General features: G+C 44.2%; 1 protein-coding gene across 2 annotated transcripts in view; it reads right to left on the bottom strand.

Annotated features, from left to right (window-relative positions):
* tenm1 (teneurin transmembrane protein 1) overlaps positions 1 to 1,279 on the bottom strand; it is a 503,386-nt gene extending 502,107 nt beyond the window's left edge. For both annotated transcript variants that reach the window (XM_061927525.2, XM_061927524.2), the window contains exon 1: positions 921 to 1,279. The gene's annotated coding sequence lies outside the window, so the exon portion shown is untranslated. The remainder of the gene's footprint in view (positions 1 to 920) is intronic.
* Between the last annotated feature and the right edge of the window lie 3,721 nt (positions 1,280 to 5,000).

Below are 5,000 nucleotides of genomic sequence, written 5' to 3' on the forward strand. Positions count from 1 at the left end.
GCGACTTGTCCAGGGTGCACCCCTCCTTCCGCCCGAATGCAGCAGAGATAGGCTCCAGCACCCCCCGCGACTCCGAAATGGAGAAGCGGTAGAACATGGATGGATGAATGGATGGATGGATTTCTATTATGCCTATCAATAAGAAATATAATTTTAAAAAAAAAGGTGCTCCAGGTTGCTGAAAGTTTTCTAAGTACTGCATAGAAATTTGTGAGCAATTGTTTCTGATTTCAATGTGTGTCATTGTAGTGATGAATAGAGTGTGATTAACAACGACACGTGATAGTTGATTATTAAGATATATTTGTGTGCGTGGTGATTTATACCATTATTTATCCAGTGGCTCGCTGAAAGCAATTATACCGTGAAGGGTATAATTCCAGTCCATTCGCGCATTCCCAAATTATGGCAGCTTCACAATAATTATGATTTATCCGAATGGCTGTCTTTAATAATTCACCCTCACTCGCTTGGGGAGGGGAGGGGGGGCCAAAAAAAAATAATTTAATTTATAAGTGGTTTCTGCATTTAAAATGTTACACATACGACGAGCGAACGCTGCCATGTTTTAAGCACCTGCCGTCTTCAAAGTAGCATCTGTACTTTCCCTGGGTATGCAATGTGTCAAATGTGATGGCACCTGTGGCACGGCGGTGTGGTTGCAATAGTTGGAGCACACATGGCTCCCTGCAGGCACCTGGTGGACCTCATGTGGCCCTGATGGAGATGACTCCAGATGGCACTTTTCTACCAGGGTGTGCACCAACACTTGATGGCATTATAGTCCCACAGACCACACCGACAGCTGATGATCGTTTCCTGTGAACTCACGTTGTCTGCCCCCCGTCCCCCCAACACCACCACCACCACCCCTCGTTGAGCCATGCCGTGCAAAAAAAAGGCCAGAACTGGACGCTTACCTTCCAGACGTGAAGCAGCCATTCCTATCCCCCGCCCCACGTCCGAATCCACGCTTAAGATCCAAAATGCGGTGCAATCCCACTGCAGAATCGGAAGCCGTGACGTTGTGTTTTTTTTTTTTTTGTTGTTTTTTGTTTTTTTCCTGCGCTCAACGTGGCTGAGACAGCCCGCGTTGCCTCTTGGAGTCTGCCCGGTGTTGCGTGGAGGAGGCGGCGGTGATGATGCTGATGATGTTGATGCTGACGGGATCTCTGCGGAGGTGTTGTGGGCAAGGGAGTATATGCCGGCGAGCCCGGCGAGATGCGATTAGCCGCACTTGAACCCGACGAGGCTGCCTGGTGGTGCTGATGTTGCCGAGGCTCCGTGCCGCTATAACAGCATCCGTGGATCATACCACCGCGCCGCGGATGAGGGGGTGTGGCACAGACCGCTCTTCTCTGGTGTTTACTCTTTAGCACGACGCCAAAAAAAAAATGCCATGTCACTATTTCCTATAACTCACAGAAATAAAGTACATTATAGTGTTGTCCCCATACCGATATTTTGGTACCGGTACTAACATTATTTCGATACTTTTTGTTACTTTTCGATACTTTTCTAAATAAAGGGAACCACAAAAAAATTGCATTATTGGCTTTATTTGAACCAAAAAAAATCTTAGGGTACATTAAACACAGTGACGTGCGGTGAGGTTGATGGCTGGTGAGACATTGACTTCATCACAGTCAGATTTACAAACATATGAACCCTAAAGAGTATCTTATTCACCATTTGATTGGCAGCAGTTAACGGGTTATGTTTAAAAGCTCATACCAGCATTCTTCCCTGCTTGGCACTCAGCATCAAGGGTTGGAATTGGGGGTTAAATCAGCAAAAAAATTTCCCGGGCGCGGCGCCGCTGCTGCCCACTGCTCCCCTCACCTCCCAGGGGGTGATCAAGGGGATGGGTCAAATGCAGAGGACAAATTTCATTACACCTAGTGTGTGTGTGACAATCATTGGTACTTTAACTTAACTTTAACTTTACACATACAAACTGTAGCACACAAAAAAGCACATTTAATAAAAAAAACGTTATTATGGTCTTACCTTTACTTATAAATGAAGTCCATGCGCCGCTGCTGTGCTGGATTAATGCAACCCCTGATGGGAGTGTTATATCAACTAAAGCCCTCACTTAAACTTTCCACGTGCAAGACTGAATCTATTTAAAAAAAGTGTAACCGAGGGTTTATAAATCAATCAATCAATCAATCAATCTTTATTTATATAGCCCTAAATCACAAGTGTCTCAAAGGGCTGCACAAGCCACAACGACATCCAAATCTAAATGTTGTCTATACTGTATGAAACTACAAAATAACAAACACGGAGGCTCCAGTTTACACGAGGACCACTTTATTTACCTTCTTTCAAAAACCTCCGCTCCACTGTGTCATCACTTCCGCTCTTAGCGCCTTCAAAATAAGAGCTCAAGGCATATACTGTATAACAGCGCATAACAGGAACTTAACATCACAAAGAGGAAAGCCCATTAAAATAGGTTACAAAAGTTATTTAATAAGAAGCCAAAAAGTGCAAAAACAAAAAGGTTTGTGTTGGAGGAGTTGTGAATTAGGTACACCTGCAGTCTGCAGGTGTACCTAATGTTGTGGCCCTGCAGTCATTCACAACTCCTCCAACATGAACATTATTGTTCTTGCACTTTTTGGCTTCTTATGAAATAACTTTTTTAAATAGATTCAATCTTGCACGTGGAAAGTTTAAGTGTGGGCTTTAGTTGATATAACACTCTCATCAGGGGGTGCATTCTACGGCGGTGGTGCAGGAGGCGGGATTACTTGAGCCTCAGCCAGTGCGTCTTTTGCAGCCGTTTTATGATCGCTCAGCACAAGAAATACGTTACACACATACAGTTGTTGACAAAATACACTGTACATTATATACCTCAGCTAACTAAACTATGGAAATGTATAATATAATTCATATAGCAATACGGTCTCACTGCACAGCAGGCCAGCAGTTAGCCGAGTCCGCAATCCATGGTGAGGCACAACACAGTGACGTGTCTCAACTGGCTGCTGATCACCGCACCGTCTCTTCTCAGTATTTGAACGGCAAATGTGAAAATTCAACGATTTTAAATAAAAATAATCTAAAACTGGTGAAGTTAAATGGAAAATAACTTTATAGTATAATCACTGGATACATATAACAATATAATAAAATGTTTTTCTTTTTACATTTGTTTTCTTTCCTGCCTCTAGTGACTGCACGTCACTGATTAAACATATGTTTCTTATTGCAAGTTTGTGCTTAAATAAAATAGTGAACATACGAGACAACTTGTCTTTTAGTGGTAAGTAAGGAAACAAAGACTTCTAGTTCAGCTGCTGACATATGCAGTAACATATGCTGTCATTTTCCATTCTATTATTTTGTCAAAATTATTAAGGACAAGGCAGCACGGTGAAACAGGGGTTAGTGCATGTGCCTCACAATACAAAGGTCCCGGGTTCAATCACGGGCTCGGGATCTTTCTGTGTGGAGTTTGCATGTTCTCCCTGTGACTGCGTGGGTTCCCTCCGGTACTTCAGCTTCCTCCCACCTCCAAAAACATGCACCTGGGGATAGGTTGATTGGCAACACTAAACTAAAGTTAAGTTAAAGTACCCATGATTGTCACACACACTAGGTGTGGCGAACTTATTCTCTGCATTTGACCCATCACTCTTGATCACCCCATGGGGGGTGAGGGGAGCAGTGAGCAGCAGCAGCGACCGCGCCCGGGAATCATTTTTGGTGATTTAACCCCCAATTCCAACTCTTGATGCAGAGTGTCAAGCAGGGAGGTAATGGGTTCCATTTTTATAGTCTTTGGTATGACTCGGCCGGGGTTTGAACCCAAGACCTACCGATCTCAGGCCGGACACTCTAACCACAAGGCCACAAATAGTCCTTAGTGTGTGAATGTGAGTGTGAATGTTGTCTGTCTATCTGTGTTGGCCCTGTGATGAGATGGCGACTTGTCCAGGGTGTACCCCACCTACCGCCCGAATGCAGCTGAGATAGGCTCCAGCACCCTCCACGCGACCCCGAAAGGAACAAGCGGTAGAAAATGGATGGATGGTCAATAAAAAAAAAAAGAGCTGTAGGCCGTATGTTGAACACCCCTCATTCAGAGGTGGGTAGTAACCATGACTAGGTTCCAGCACCCCCTGTGACTCTGAAAGGGACAAGCGGTAGAAAATGGATGGATGGATATTAAGGACAAGTGGTAAAAAATAAATTATTCATCCAGTTGTTCATTTACTGTTAATATCTGTTTACTTTCTCTTTTAACACGTTCTATCTACACTTCTGTTAAAATTTAATTGTCAGGCTTGTCACTGACAGTTTGGTTATGTTTTGTTTTATTTCGTGTCAGCGCTCTTATTTTGGTTCCTTTTCCTGCACGTCTCCCTGAGCGCTTGTTTCCCTCACCTGTTCCTGATTGGCAGTTTGGCACACCTGGCGGCACTTGCCAATCAGGCCATTATTTATACATGCCTCGCCCTCCAGTCAGTGCTAGAGTATTGTTTGCTGTGAGCTGTTCCTGTTTGCTGGTTGCTGTTTCCTAGCTCCTTGTTTCTTGGTTTCCTGTTAGCTGTTTCCAGTGTGCCTGTTTCTTGGTTCCTGATTCCTGTTTTCCTACGTTTTCTTTCAGCCAGCCTGCCGTCTCTGCATCTCCTGACAGTAATAATCACTTATTCTCTTGTTGTTTGATATTTTACATGAGTTTTGGATGGTACCACAAATGTGGGTATCAATCCGATACCAAGTAGTTACAGGATCACACATTGGTCATATTCAAAGTCCTCATGAGTTTATAAACATCCATCCATTTTCTACCGTTTATCCCCTTCAGGGTCGCGGGGGGTTGCTGGAGCCTATCTCAGCTACAACCGGGCGGAAGGCATGGTACACCCTGGACAAGTCGCCACCTCATCACAGGGCCAACACAGATAGACAGACAACATTCACACTCACATTCACACACTAGGGCCAATTTAGTGTTGCCAATCAACCTATCCCCAGGT

The sequence above is a fragment of the Nerophis lumbriciformis genome, linkage group LG35 (assembly GCF_033978685.3).
Source record: "Nerophis lumbriciformis linkage group LG35, RoL_Nlum_v2.1, whole genome shotgun sequence".
NCBI classification, from domain to species: domain Eukaryota; kingdom Metazoa; phylum Chordata; class Actinopteri; order Syngnathiformes; family Syngnathidae; genus Nerophis; species Nerophis lumbriciformis.